The sequence below is a fragment of the Otolemur garnettii genome, unplaced genomic scaffold (genome assembly GCF_000181295.1).
Source record: "Otolemur garnettii isolate 467f Iridium unplaced genomic scaffold, OtoGar3 scaffold00101, whole genome shotgun sequence".
Lineage (NCBI taxonomy): Eukaryota > Metazoa > Chordata > Mammalia > Primates > Galagidae > Otolemur > Otolemur garnettii.
In genome coordinates this window covers 4,762,025-4,777,948 of record NW_003852496.1, presented here as the reverse complement: position 1 = coordinate 4,777,948, position 15,924 = coordinate 4,762,025, and the positions used below count along the sequence as shown (strand labels likewise).

The following is a 15,924-nucleotide window of genomic DNA, read 5'->3' as shown; positions in this document are numbered from 1 at the left end:
CCAGCTGACCCTGGGGAACTGTTCCACAATCACACTGGCTATTCACACCTTTGCATCTGCTGTACCCCTGTGGAGAATGCCAGCCCATCCTGCTTCTCCACCCACAGAAGATGGCAACTCTGACATCACCTCTTCTGAGAAGCTAAAGTGCCTCCTGCCTACTACCCCTCTCTCAAAGCACACTCAGTCACTCCTTGAGTCTCTGTCACAGCACCCTGTGCATCTATGTCACTGTAGCTGCCACAAGCTCTTATCTATGTCTGGGCTAAGTGCTCCTGGAAAGCCAACATTCTATCCCAAATCCAGCGCCTTCCCAGAAGTGACCAAGGGTTATTAACAACTAAATGAGGCACTGTAAAAAAGAGGTCTTGAGGGCCACCCCTGGACATTTCCAGATCTATAATTCCTCCCCAGAACCCACAAATTTAAACAAATACTTTGACCAAGGCAAGCTGGCAACCATGAAGTGAGATGTAGTCCCCCTAACTCTGACTTTTGTGTACAACCTTCTGCAGAAGCGGGGGACTGTCCTGCACGTGCCAGGGTGACCCTGGGGTCCTAGGCCAGCTCCAATTCCCATGTAGATCTCTTCTAGCTGTGGCTGAGCTGCAATCCGGGGAGTTCTTACAATTATTTTTCAGCTTTTTTCTATAAACAGGAATATGTTCAATAACTTGCAAGGGTCTGAGACTTTTCAAAAGACTCAGAGAAGTACAGCTCCCAAATCCTTTGACAGATTGACAGGAGGACAAGTTCAAGTTCGGAAAAAATACAGTCCCCAGAGCCCAGACTCCTTCCTAGGGGGATGAGGCCTGATGTAGGAAAGGTGGCAGGGCCCACCAAGAAGACTCAGAGAAGGGAGAATAAATAGACACAGAATCAAGGTGTAAAGAGGTCCTACGCGCTCACCCTCCTGCCCTTGGATCAGGACACCTACGTCCTTCATTTTCTCCAGGCCCTCATCCAAATTCAACTCTCTGGGACATCTGCAACCAATGTCCAATTAAGGCCAAGTCCCTTAGGTGGGTCTTAGTTTGCCCACCTGTTAAATGGATGCTACCCGCCAGGCATTCAGACTGTCCAAAGCAGAAGCAGCCCAATCACCACAGGAGAGCTAAAGAAAATGAGGTGGGGGAGGCTGAGTGCTGCTACGCCATGGGTCAGCACAAGCATGTTCCCAAAGGACAAAGGATGGAGAATGCATGTTGGCCCTTGCCATATACCACACTGACCCAGGCCCTCGTGACACCTCTAATCAGCAGCTCTACAGCCGAGCCCAGCTTTACAGCTTACCACAAGCTTATTCAGCCTCATCTCCCTCAATCCCCACAAGGACACAGTGAGGCCTGTATTGGCGTCCTTGCTGCCCACAGAGCCAAGCCAAGTTTCAAAGAAACCAAAGGAATCACTCAAGGTCACCTGCCTATTAAAACAGAGCACAGTAGTTAAACTCAGCTCCCTGGGCACAAGCTCCTGCCTCTGGTCCCTGGGTTAACCCCATTACCAGTCTTTCCCACCCATTTTACAGGTAAAGAAACTGAGGCCAAAAGAGGTTGCCCAAGGTCAACAACTAGAGACTGAGCCAGGCCTAATACCTCCAGCCATTCTACTAACCCCACCTCATTGTGGCTGTTCAGCTGTGCCAGGCCCACCTCATCACCCTTCCCAACACCATCTTGACAAAATCCCTTCCTCCACCACCTCATGCCCACCCCACATTCACCGGTGACTCCCTGGTCGAGAGGGAGGCAGGCGGTTGCTAAGCACTCACTCGCGCTCTCTCATAAAAATAAACTCCTTCTGGCTAGGAGACTCTGGACGAGATCCCCTCCCTTCCAGCCAACAGAAAATTAAAAAGAAATTTTAAAAAGATCTTGGTGACATTTATTTGAACATCAGCTGTTCCAAAGCAGAGGCCAATTTACTGAAGTCAAAATGGAGCCACGTGCCGCTAAACCTCACCCCAAAGACCCTCCGTTTAAGTGTCTAGGCAGTTACTGAGCTGCTGATTTATTTCCCCAGGCAGGAAATGGGGACCCAGGCTGCCTCCCAAGCCTTTGGTGCTGGTCCTGGGGGAGGCCAGGATCTGGCAGAGGCAGGACAGGGACCAAAATAGCCTGGCTGGTGGCTCTGCCCAACAACACACCTCCTTGCCCAGCAGGGCCGCCCACAGGTCCCCCCACCAGTCCCCTTTGGGGCTGTCGGAGGAAGTCCCTGGGATTCTCTCCGTGTGGCTTTCCTGGTGGGAGGGGGATGAGAACCTCCTCCCCAAAAGAGGAACCCATAGAAAAAAGGGGAATAGTCCAGAGGAGGATGTGTCCTATGGCCCTCCCTGCCTGCTGCCCACTGCCCCCTGGCTGTCCCGCTGGGCTTCAGTCCCACCACTCAGAATTGCTAGAGGCTGGCACTACCACCTGCGTGCCGCACATGGGCAGCACCCTTAGAGCCATGCTGCCTGTCACCTCTCCCCACTCAGTGCCTGCCCTAGAAAAGCAGCCTGGCCATTCCGCCCTGTAGGAACCAGGGACACCCTCTTGGGTACAGTCAAGGACACGTAAATGTCCACAACCAGGGACCCACAGACACACCTACACTCAGGGTTACACACGTGCACACAGCCGGGGACTCGACGCAGCCACACACACAGGTGAACACAGACATGGGGGCATACAGCGCATACATCTGAAGACAGTGACACAGCCACACTCAGGTGTCACAGACACACACATACACGCACAGTCCAGGACACAGAGAAGAGAAGGCATATGCTGGGACACACATGTTCATGATGTTGGGGACACAGAGAAAGCCACCCTCAGAAACAGGCATAAGGACACGGAGGCACTTTACAGACACCTAGCGAGCTAAGAGAGAGAGACACACACACACCTGCCGCCTGCAACAGAAGCCCCGAGCCCTTTCGCCCAGGAAACAATAACAGCCCCTCCAGTGGGACTTAGCAGGCGACCCTGAGTCCCTCCCTCAGTTGTGAAAGGGCGCTGGAATGGGGGCAATCTGCGGGCGGAGGCCGAGACCTTCTGGGACCGGGGATGAGGAGGGGGCTGCAGACGGCGGCAGCGCCGCTCCCGGCTCCAGCCCCTGCTCCCCGTCCCTCGGGTACCTGGCGTGGCTGCGGCACTGCCCGCGCTGCGCTGCGCTGGGCTGCGCTCGGCGGCGCCGGGTTCCACTGACCAGGAGCTGCCCGCCCGCTCGCTCTCCGGCCCGTGAGGTCCACGCTCCGCACTCCCTCTCGGCGTGGCTCGGCCTCGGGTCTTGCGCTCCTCGGAGCTCGGCGCTGGCGGAGGCGCGGAGGAAGCGGTAATTTATAAGCGGCTTCTTCCTGACCTCGCGTGTCTGTTGTCTGAACAGGCAGCTCTCAGCATCACCCATCCTGCTGGGTGGAAAAATACCAGCTCGGCCGGGCCGGGGGCGGGGCCGGGGCGGGGTCTGGGCTCCGAGCCCCGCCCCACCCGCGGAGACACACACACATACACGCGCACACACACACACTCTCACACACACGCGTACGTACGCACGCACGCACGCGCGCATGGGCTCGGACACACAAAGAGCCCGGGCTTGCCGAGTACGCGCGCGCACACCCTTATGCCCCTCCGAGAACGCTGGGGCCAGACACTGGCGCCAACAGGTACTCCTCCTGCCTGCGGAAGAACAAGAGAAACCCCAACCCTGGCTCGTCCCTTCCTATCACAGTCACCAAACCCCACCATTCACCATCCACCTGGCTCCTGGAGAGGCCTGGGGCTCCTGGAGTAGCCAGGTACAAACCAGACTCGCACTCCACTGAGTTCTTTTCGGTGATCACACAGGATTCTCTGAGACTCAGTATGCTCCTCTGAAAAATGGGCACAGTAACCAAGACCCCCCCCTTCACCAGCATGATCTGAGGCTGTGGTGTGAAGCTAGGTAAATGGCTCCAGAATCCTGGTTTTGCCACAGCTGTGTGACCTTGGGCAAGTGACTGAGACTTTCCCCATCTGTAAAATGGCAGTAAAAGTAGTAGAAGTTATCGCCTGTGTGTGCTATGAGGATCCAAGGTTAACAGTGTAAAGATCTCAGAACAGCGCCTGGCACCTAGGAAGTGCCAAGCAAGTGTCAGCTAATGTGACTATTTTTAAATGGAGTTGGGGAGTGTGCCATTATTCTTGTCCTTATTTGAATGAGCAGGCCCTCGGAGACCATTTTCCACATCCCCGCCCTGACGACACAAAGAGGAAGTGCTGTGTGATCTCTAGCAAGACCTTTCCCCTTCTGTAACCCGCTTTCTCTTCTCTCCTTTCTTCCTCTCCCAACCTGGGAGGGATACGGTGAGCCTGTGGGATCCTCCCTCCACTTAAGCTGAGAATAAAAGAAGAAATAGCAAACAAACCCCCCAGGAGATCCACCCCAACTCAGGCCTGGCCCAACTTGGACCCACTACCTAGATTAAGAGCTCCATAACCCCTCGTCCTGAGCCGCCTGAGCAGAATCCCAGCAATGACGCTGCTTCTCTCCTTGGTGTCCTCACTGAGGCCCCTTGCCAGGCTCCAACCTGACCCTCTGGTGGGCTCTTCCCACACCTGCTCCAGCCAAGCCAGAAACCGGCCGTTCCCACCATGTGCCCTTCCTTGCCCTCCTCCAGTGCTTTCCAACCTTCTCTTCCAGCCCCAGGTTTCCCCTCCTCTAGGAAGCACTAGGGACCAGCAGCACCTCCAGGGTCCCTATGCTCCAGGTGGCACCCACTTCTGGCCGCCTCAGCACTCTCTTTTGAGTTCAGAGTAACCACTTTGTAGGTGAGAAAACTGAAGCTACAGAAGAGAAGCAGCTGAACATCCCTCAGCTTCTCTTGATGTAAGTAAGTGAGGTTCCTTGGTGAGCTGCAGGAGCAGACATCAGGGGAAAAAAAAAAACCTTTGACTCGCACGCAGCAGGAGGAGTTGATGCCAAAGGGCAGGTCGTAGCTCAAAGAAGTGACTCTGGGGTTGAGGTTTGAAACAAGAGGAGGTTTTGACTAAGCCAAGAGTGGTTGATGGAAGCAGGGAAGCATCTCGGGGAGAGGAAGCTTCTGTGCAAAGGCCTAGGGCAAGGATGTTGGTGGCAGGGTCATGCTGAGCGTCAGAGAGAGAGAGAGCAAGGGCAGTGGCCCTTGGAAGAGTGAGAGGCAGTTGTATGTTCGGGGCTGCAATTTGGAAAGGCCCGTGGGCTCCCCTGACCTCTGGGTTTAGCCCGGCACAGCATCCCTCAGGCGGTGCCCCTGCAGCACACACCAATAAGGCTCATCCAACCATCTGTTTATGGAGTTGATGGGACCTTCTCTTTTTTCCCCCCATCAAGGTACTCAACAAAAGATTACTGCATTTCTTTTATTTAATGTACTTTTCTTTTCTTTCTTTTTTTTTTTTTTTTTTTTTGAGACATAGCCTCAAGCTGTCACCCTGGGTAGAGTGCCATGGCATCACAGCTCACAGCAACCTCCAACTCCTGGGCTCAAGCGATTCTCCTGCCTCTGCCTCCCAAGTAGCTGGGACTACAGACATCCATCACAATGCCTGGCAATTTTTTGGTTGCAGCCATCATTGCTGATTGGCGGGCCCGGGCTGGATTCGAACCTGCCAACTCAGGTGTATATGGCTGGCGCCTTAGCTGCTTGAGCCACAGGCGCCGAGCCTTTAACTACTTTTCTATATGCCTGGCACAGTTCAGTGAGTTTAAATGTTAACCCCTTTCATCCTCACAGAGACCCTATAAGAATGGTATTATTATTTCTCCCATTTTACAGAAGGGAAAAACTGAGCCACAGAGAAGTTAAGTAACTTGCCCAAGGACACGAGCTGGTGAGTAGTGAAGACAGACGTCCAACCCAGGTCACCTGGCTCCAGGGGTTACACACTTGAATGAGGGCATTCTGAGGCATGGATAATTGGCAGGCAAAACCCCAGCCCTAGAAAGGGAAAGAAGAAGAGGAGGAGGAGGAGAGAGAAGTAGGAGGTAGACAGTACTCAAACCTCAACCCCGGGGAGAGGTGGCAAAAGAGGTGGAGAAGGGGTGGTCAGACAGGACAGGGCACCCAGGGAAAGCCATGTCACCAGGGCGGGAGTACAGAGAGGGGTGGGGAGAACTCAGCATGGAGGCCAGCTTTGTGGCTTCTCAGCTATGTGACTTGGGCATGCATACCTGCCCTCTGAGCCTCAGTTTCCTTATCCATAATAGGGGATAATAAGCCCTGCTTCTTTGAGCCATTGTGGGGGGAGCTCAGCGGTCTCAAACAGGGGACTGACCTGAATCCAACCTGCCAGATGTGTTTCTTTGGCCTCCACTTGGCTTTAACATGACTTAATTTCCATTAATAAAAATGTGGGAGATTTCACATTTTGAAAATTGAAATGTCTAGTTTCTCTTGAAATACGGCAAAATGAGACTATATTGGGCCCACTACCCATCTGTCTGTAATTACCTGACACGAGGGACATCAGGCACCCCCTCGCATGTGGGCATAGGCTCCCTGGGCAACACAGTTCCCTCCTGGCTAGTGTGTCCCTTTATGCTGCCAACTGGCCCCTACAGGGGTCTGAGTTTGAGACCATGGTGTCTCTGTGCACCATCCCTGCCTCCTTGAAGAGATGGTGAACACCCAGGGAAATGAAAGCTTGGCAACAAGGAGGGAGCTTCAGGGAAAGCCAGGCAGAGGTTTCCCTCAGAAACCATAGAATAAGCTGGAATTCCAGTGGGACTCATTCTTCTCATTTCAAGAATGAAAATTGATCACTGGAGGGCCGTATCTCAGGCTACAGCCATCCACTTAATAGCAGTGGATAAGATATTTTTTCAAAGACTACTTGTTTATACTTTTTTCAGAGCCCTAAATAGTAAAATAAAATCGATCCAGGACTTTGAAGGAAATCTTACATCCCTTGCTGGAGAAGAATTTGTCTCATCTATCAGGCCATCAACAAGAAGTTGTCACAATGCCTGTGGGAGGCTGCTGGGCCATCTGGCCAGCTCAGCCCTGCTGAGGATCGAGGATTGTCTATAACTTTCAGAGCATTATTCCTAGGAGCAGCCCTGAATAGACACAGGGATAGTGACAGGGCTGCCAAATGGTCCTCTCTCTGTTCTGGTCACTTTCTTTTATTGTGTCCACCCCAGGATGTGTACAGGTGGCTATGCCACAGAGCCTTATCAGAGCATCCGAGCCTTCAGGAACTGCTTCCTGCCTACCCACCCTCTTCTTGCCTGCTAGCAAATCCCAGCTTCCTCCCTCAGGGGCTGTGTGACCTAGGGTGCATAATGTTACCTCTCTGTGCCTCAGTTTCTCCTCTGCCCAGACTGAGTGAAGATGACTCACGTAAGGTATTGAGCCTGGTCCCCAGCATACAGTCCAGCCCTCAGCAAACCAGAACACTAGCTGACTTCCCTGCCACCTGTACACCCTGGGCTTTCCCGCACATGCTGTTCTCTCCCCCACAGCAGTTTGCCTGTTGGCCTCCTGCAGTCTGGGTCTCTGCCGAACTTGGAACCTCAGACAGGCAGCACCCAGGAGGCAGGGATCCCTAGCAGTCCCAGCACAGGGCACAGGAAACCTGTGCTGGATGTGTCCATGTCCAGGCTCACTCCTACTCTCCCTCAGCAGGGACAGCAAAACTGCCCTAGAGCTGGACAGATAGAGAAGGTGTCTATGCAGGAGACGGACCTGCTGGGGATAGGGGCACGCAGGCACATTGATTTGTTCAAAAATCCTGTGGACAGATGCTCCCCAGCTCTGTGGCCACCCCAGTAACTGAGCCTCCTCCTTCCTCCTCAGCTCCCTCTCCTGCCCCCCAGCCCATCTCCACCAAGGAAAGCAGTTTGGCAGTTTCCGTTAAGGCTATGTGTCTTAGAAGCTCAAGTACTTCACCTATGAGCCAGCAATTCTACACCAAGGTAATTGACCAAAGAGAAATGAAAACATATGCCCACACAAAGATTTGTGCAAGAATGTGAATCATAATAGTTAAAAATGGAAAGAGCCTGGTTGCATCTATCAACAGAACAGAAAAACAGATTGAAGGACTACAACCCACCCCTGAAAAGGAGCCCAGTGCCGAGAGGCACAAAGCCGTCGGGGCGGGTGGGGTGGTGGTCTCCAGAACACTAGGTCTGGTAAAAGAAGCCACAGGCCACACACCACACACCCTGCAGTGGGTCTCATTCATATGGACCAAGAGAACCTTGTGGGAACTGGAAAGGTGCTCCTTGCTGAGCTGGTGAAGGCCACACAGGCATACACGTGCAAACAGTCGCCCGGCTGTGTGCTCAGACTGGTGTATTTCACCATGGCAGCATATACCTTGGCAACAATCACCAGGAAGACCCCAGGCCCACTCAGGTCTCCTTCCTGCTTTGAACTACCCCATGGCCCCACCATGCTGCTGCTAAGCCCACACTCATGGCAGCTCTGGAGACCCCACCATATCTGCCATGCTCCTACTGTCCCCAGCCACTCAGTCCTCCTGGCTTTCCTTCCAGCCCCATACTGTTCCCCTTGTCTGAGGACTTTCCCCTCAGCCCTTCCCAGGGCCGGCTCCTCATCTTCAGGCCCCAACCCCAGTGCCTCCTGCCAAAGACCTCCCTTGACCACTGTGTCTTAGACAGCCCCATGCTGCCCTCTTCCTTTCCTAGAACAGTTTTGAGCCATCAGCTTGTTTTATTTTCATCCTAACTTGGATAATGGGGTGAGTATACCTGTATTGATCTGTTTATGTCTGTTTTCACACTAGACTTCAGGTGGGCAGGGCTGTGCCTGCCAGGTACAGCGCCCTATCCCCAGGGCCTATAAGCAGTGCCCAGCCCCATGATAGGTGCCCAGCAAATTCTGCTGAATGAATGGAGTGGGACCTCCCCGCCCTGCCCCATACACATACACACTGTCTAGAAACTGCAAACCTAGCCATCTGTGCAGCTGGGGAGAAAGAGGTCAGTTTTTAAGACTGTGCATTCAGCCCCACCTATAAGAGCACCTTCTTTCCCATCTCTCCTAGAGAGACCTGGATCCAAGCCCCGAGCTGATCCTTCATGGCTCTGCAACACTGAGAGGCCACCACCTCTTGCTGCTTCAGCTGCCCTCCTGTGGCGTGAGAGGGTTAGCCAAGGTGCCCTAGCCCAACCCTCCTCTAGGAAAAGAGCCTGTCCTCTCCAGGGGACGTTGTTAACATGCAGATTTTGACTCGGCAAGTCTAGGGTGGGGTTTGCAGATTCTACATTTCTTTTTTTTTTTTTTCTGGAGACAGAGCCTCAAGCTGTCCCCCTGGGTAGAGTGCCGTGGCATTACAGCTCACAGCAACCTCCAACTCCTGGGCTCAAGCGAGTCTCCTGCCTCCGCCTCCCAAGCAGCTGGGACCACAGGCGCCCGACACAACGCCCGGCCATTTCTTGGCTGCAGCCATCATTGTTGTTTGGCGGGTCCGGGCTAGGATTCGAACCCGCCACCCTAGGTGTACGTGGCTGGCGCCTTAGCCGGTTGAGCCACAGGCGCCGAGCCAGATTCTACATTTCTAACAAGCTCCTAGGGAATAGTCCTGGGCTGCTGGTCCACAAACCAGGCTGAGTCCTAAGGGTAGGTGAGTGGGAGAAGGCTCTCAAAGTCTGGTGCCTGGCCCAATAGCAATATCACCTGGAACTTGGGAGAAAAGCAAACCCTAGCCCACCCAGACCTCCCGATCAAAAACCTGGGGCGGGCCCAGCAGTCCTCTCTAACAAGGCCTCTAGGGGCATCTAAGGCAGCTGGAGTTTGAGAACCTTTGCTCCAGGTACCAGTTCTCAACCTGGCTGCCCACTGCAGTCATCAGGGAAGCTTAAAAACTTCTGATGTGTGGATCTCACCCTCAGAATATCCAATATAAATGAATATGAGGCTTTTTTTTCTCTTTTTTTAAATAAAGCTCTTCAGGAAATTCTAAGGTCTCATCAGAGTTGGAAATTCTTGAGCTGGAGGGTTCTGGGCCTCGAGCATTGCGGTGGCCCAGACCTCCCCAAGCAGGCCCGATTCATTCCTCTGCATTCTTGCCTGGGCCTCCCAGTGGCTGCCTTCTTATATTTGGTTATTTTTTCCCCTCCCTCCCCAAACACAACAATTCAAAATATTCCCAGCTCCCAGACAATAAACAAAGCCAGAGAGGCGAGCTCCCTGACTGTTTTGTTCCCACTTATGGCCTGATCCAAGTCTGGCCTGATTGGGCCCTCGGGGCTGGTCATCTGAGCCAGGGCGGGGTGGGCTGGCTCTAGGGCTGCCTCAGCTTCACTTCTGGAGTTCCAGAATCCTTCAGCTCTAGGTGACCCCAGGTGCACCCCAAGGCCAGGGAAACAGAGGTTCAGAAAGGTCAAAGGACTTGTCCCGTGACCCAGAGTAATGCTGAGAAGGCCCCTCTCTTCTGTGGTTTCCAGCCATGGGGTTAATGTGTGGGCCTTGAGACTCAGAAAGACATATGTTCCGATCCAGGCTCTGTCCCTTACAGCTGTGACCTTAGGTGAGAGATCAGCCCCAAACTGGGCCTTATTTGTCTGTCTGTAAAATGAGGACAGTAGCAGGGCCCCGTCCAGGGTTGATGTGAGGGTCAGAACCTACACAAGGTTCTATACTGATGTCATGCTAGTCACTTCTGCCAAAACCAGTAGATATGAGCAAAAGAGAAGACACTTGGAGGATGGTGGGAAAGGGCGTTGGGAAGCTGTCACCTGAGTCCCAGATGACCGACCTGGGGTTAGGGGCTCATTTTGGAGGATAGGAAGGGAAGAGACAGGTCCAGGTTACCAATGGGGATCCTAGGCAGGCCCTGGGGAAGGAGAGAAGTTAATGTCCTCGTTATTCCAGTGGCACTGAGGGTAGAGGTGACTTGTCACATGGGAGCTTGAACCTGGCCTCTAGAGGTATTATCATCCCTCGTGCTTTGATGCTATTCGCAGCATTTAAGCCTGTTATTCTCCACTTGTGTATTGAAAGGCTTGGGCCCAGCACATTCCTTACTGGACAAATGTACTGTCCTCTGTGAGACAATGGTGGAAAAAATGGGGATCATACCAGGCTACCCCTAAAACCTGCAGTCTGGCTGGAGACTATAACTGCATCTGTCTCAGTATTGGAAAGTTATACACCATGTTAATATGCTGTTAAATAATGCTGTTCTCCCACCTCAGCAAGTGTATTTTCATGTGAGGTGGAAGCCAGGCTCAAATGTAAAATTCTCAAATCCCTTGGCACTGTACACTGCAAGTGATAGCTGGGCAGAGCCAGCCCCTAGGCTGAGGCCCTGGCTTATGACATGCCTGTCACCCCTCTTCTCCTGCCATCCCTGGCCTCACCCTTGAGAGCATTGCAGGCATGCCCAAGGACAACCCAGCCTCCAATTCAAGCTCAGCCCCCCAAATACAACCCGCTTTGCCACCTTTGGATCTAGAATGCACACTCCTGGACCTCTCTGCCCTCAGCGAAAGGATGGGGAAGAGGCCCACAGGCAGGGACTCAGGGGCCTGGAGTAGCAGGAGTTCCAGCTATCTGGCTCAGGGTGGGCACATCCCTTTGGCCCCGCAGAGTCTGTGTGGGACCCTGTGGGAAGGTGTCTGCTTCGGGTCTAAGGGTGGTCACAGTGTCTCTTGCTCACAGCTGATGAGAAGGTTCAGTGCGTTAATGCAGGAAAGGGCTTAGCACATAGAAAGGCAAAATTCACATTAGTAACTGATGGAGATATAGAAAGCCCCCATTGGGTGGCCTTACGTGTGGCAGAGAAAGTGGGAACTGGCATCCTGGCAGGGGGCAGAGTTGATATTTACCAAGCTCCTGCTGTGTACCAGGCACTCAGCCAAGTACACATAGGTGTCATCTCATTAACCTCTTCAAGCAGCCCGGGAGGAAGGGCCCATTTCATGGATGAGGTAGCTGAGGCTCAGAGATGAAGAGCCACCTATCCAAGGCCGCACAGTGAAGCTGGGATTTGAATCCACATGTATCAGACTCTAAGCTCTGAGCCCTGCCCCTTCCCATGGGAAGAGGTGAATGCTAAGAAGGTAGGACAGGCAGAAAGGGAGAGAAAGGAGATTACCACGTGGCCAGGACAAGGGTGAAAGTAGTGTCTGCTTTGTCAGGAGCTCCGTGTCCTCTGGTATTGGGTGTGTGACCACAGTGACAGGATGTGGGACAGCTGTCTGCATGGATCCTGATTTTTCATATGATGGTCTACCAAAGCAAGGAGAAAAAAAATCTCATGATCATTACCTGGGCTGCAACCTCTAGCATGAGCCAAATTCCACCCAGGTCCAGTTGCCTTGAAACACAGCAATAATTCTGCAATCCACTGGCTCTCACTGACCCACGTTTATGACACACAGGCTGAGTCCATTTGCTCGGCCTTCAGAGTTTACTGCCCTGGACTATATCCACGTCCTTGGCCCATGGCCACTGTGTGTGACCTGTGACTCTTGGATGGGACCAAGAAGTCTGCTATGTGTGATTTCCTGGAAAGCCCATAGAAGTTCAAATCCAGACTTGGCAGTTGACTAGCTGTGTGACTATGGGCAAATCACTGAACATCTCTGGGCTTCTATTTCCTTAAACATAAAAGGAAAGTGGGCAGAGGGGGGACACCCACCCCTGAGGCCCAAATCACTGGAGGCATCCCAGAATGAAACCTTTCCAGGTATTTTAAAGGAGTGCTTCTCTTTTCTTTTTGTCATTTTTGATTGATATACAATGGTTATATATCAAAGCACCATAAACTGGATGGCTTAAAACATATTTTGCAGATATATGTGATATTTTTGATACCTGTATAAATGTGTAGTGATACTAGAGATATTGGAATATCTATCACCTCGAAAATTTATCTTCATGTTGGGAACATTAAAATTCCTTGTTTCTAGCTATTTTGAAACATACAGTAAATTATTGTTAATTATAATTTTCCTAGAGTAATTTTTCAATTCTCATTTTATCCTCTGACAAATCAGGAAGTCTCAGTCAGGGACCCTTTATCACTTACTTATCAACCTTTAACACTCCTTATCACTTATCAATCTTTATCACCCTTTATCACTTACTTATCCACTTTTCCAACAAGGTGTCCCCAGATCAGAGCCACAGAGCAACTACATCCAGCTATGTCAGCTGATTTGTGTTATCTACAGTTTTAAGGCGTCTTCTATTTACTGAAAAGACTGTAGCCTTGAAATTATAGCAGAGTGGTGTATGTACACCATGGAATACTATGCAGCCCTAAAGAAGGATAGAGACTTTACCTCCTTCGTGTTTACGTGGATGGAACTGGAAAATGTTCTTCGTAGCAAAGTCTCTCAAGAATGGAAGAAAACGTATCCAATTTACACAGCCCTATTTTGAAACTAATTTATAGCTTTCATAGGAATGTTATAACCTAATTATAGCCTTGGAATATGGGGAGGAGGGAGGGAGAGGGGAGAGGAGGGAGTGGATGGGTGGAGGGAGGGTGATTGGAGGGGTCACTTCTATGGTTTATCCTACAAGGGTACAAGTGAATCTTTCTAAAAGCAGAGTAGAATGTCTTAACTTAATAATTGAGAAAATGACATGAAGGCTACGTAAATCAGTTTGATCAGAGTATTTCAAAATGTGTATGAAAACACCACACTATACCCCGTGATTGCACTAATGTACACAGCTACTATTTAATAAGAAAAAAAAGAGAAAAAATAAACAAATAAATAAATACACACACACACACACGAAATTATAGCAGCAATGGAAGCTTTACTTTTTAGCAATATGTGTTTGAGACTCAAAAGTGAGTCTGCTGAATGGACTCATGTGAAACGCATTCTTCTTAGTAAAGTATCTCAGGAATGGAAAAGCAGATATCCAGTTTACTCAACACTAATATGAAGCCAGTAGATGAACTAATACATGCCCACACAAGAGAAAAAATCAAATCAATGCAAGTTGGGGGGGAGGGGGAAGAAGGGAGGGGGGAAGGGGGAGGAGGAAGGGGATTGCTGTGCTTCCATCCAATGGGCACGATGTAAAGGTATGTGGCTAGGGTGACCAGACGTCCCACTTTTGGTGGGACAGTCCCAATTTTTAACAATTTGTCCCGTGTCCCGTGGCGTTTTAAAAAAGTCCCGATTTTTGGAAAGAATGCACGACCGGGCGGGAGAACAGTAAGGAAATATACGGTTTTTGGCTGCCATGTGGCTATTTCACCAGGATATGAGTTTTATATTATTTTTATTAATTTTATAATGTTAAACTGTAATAATAACAAATAATTGTTGAGAAGTGATTATCGAGAACTGCTTATCAAAGTTTGCATTGTTGTCAGCCCCGCCCCCGTCCTGTCCCCCCCCCCTTCACCCCCCCTCCTCCGTCAATGGTGTCCCGCTTTACCAATGTTAAAATCTGGTCACCTTATATATGGCCCATCTCCTGGGTGTGGGACACAACTACAACAGGGACTCTACCTAACAAATGCCAACATTGTAACCTAATCGTTTGTACTCTCATATTAATCTAAAATTTTAAAAAAGTGAATCTGTTTGAAAAAAATTAAATGTAATGATTTAGGAGGATATTATATGCTGAAACAAAGTACCATAAACTGGATGGCTTAAAACCATAGAAATGTATTCCCTCGCAGTCCTGGAGGCTCAGAGTCCTAAATTAAGATGTCAGTTCTCTCTAAGGCTCATAGTAGAGTCCTCCTGCCTTCTTCATCCATCCTTGATGTCCTGTGGCCTGCAGCTGCATCACTCCCCTCTGCCTGACATCACATGGCATCCTCCCACTGAGTCTATGTTCACACAGTCCTCGGCCATCCTCCTCTGTGTCGTGTCCAAATTTCCCTCTTCTTTTAAGGAAACTGTAAGTCCTGTTGGATTAGGACCCACTCTAATTACTTCATATTAACTTGATTATATCTGCAAAGAAATTATTTCCAAATAAAGTCTCATTCATAGGTACTGGGAGTTAAGACTTCACCATATCTTTGTATCATGAGTAGTCAGAGATTTCACTGCAGAAATATCGATTTGATTAATTATGAGGAGTCACTCCACATCCCACTGGGTGACATGCAGTGGACATGGAACAAGCACTGGGTTGTCTTTCCAGTACCCAGATACACTCAGACTCAAGAATTTGGAAAGGGCCAAATTCAGAGGCTCAGGCCTGTAATACTAGCACTCTGGGAGGCTGAGGCGGGTGGATTGCTTGAGCTTAGGAGTTCAAGATCAGCCTGAGCGAGAGCAAGAACCTATCTCTACTAAAAACAGAAAAAGTAGCTGGGTGTTGGGGTGGGAGCCTGTAGTTCCAGCTACTTGGGAGGTTGAGGCAAAAGAATCACTTGAGCCAAAAAGTTTGAGGTTGCTCTGAGCTATGATGCCACGGCACTCTACCCAGGATGAGAGAACATGGCTCTGTGTCAAAAATAATAATAATACTAATAATTTGGAGAGGCCATGGTGGACTCTAGACCACAGTTGGTGATGGCTGGTGATGTTTCTAGACAATGTCCCACATGCCATTTCAGAGAGAACAAGCTTGTCTTCTCTAATCTTCCCTGGGAAGATGGAAGGCATAATTTCCAAACCCATTTTACAGAGGAGGAAATCGAAGCTCATCGAGAGAAGTGACAGGCCAAGATCTGACTCTTGGAAAGTAGGAAGGGTAGAGTTCCACTCAGGCAGGTTCAGAAGCCTCTTTATTTCCCAGCCTTGGTCCTTAAGACTTTAGTAAAAATATTATTTCTGGGATCACGTCTGGGGTATCTGTGTGTCCCAACATTTGGGACAAAGACTATGCCTGCATGGCTGCCTGTTGGACCCTGGACCCAGAGGAATGCCTGTCGGGAGAGGCTGGCGTAGCCTGTGCATGTGTCTCCCTCCTGCAGAGACCTGCACTGGGCAACGTGCCCTGCTGCCTGGCCATCC

At 50.7% G+C, this 15,924-nt stretch overlaps 1 protein-coding gene across 6 annotated transcripts in view; it reads right to left on the bottom strand.

Annotated features, from left to right (window-relative positions):
- SLC6A6 (solute carrier family 6 member 6) overlaps positions 1 to 3,375 on the bottom strand; it is an 82,694-nt gene extending 79,319 nt beyond the window's left edge. For 2 of the 6 annotated variants that reach the window (XM_023516946.1, XM_003796217.3), the window contains exon 1: positions 3,122 to 3,375. The gene's annotated coding sequence lies outside the window, so the exon portion shown is untranslated. The other 4 variants (XM_023516947.1, XM_023516949.1, XM_023516948.1 and 1 more) reach the window with 2 other exon arrangements.
- Positions 3,376 to 15,924: the final 12,549 nt, after the last annotated feature.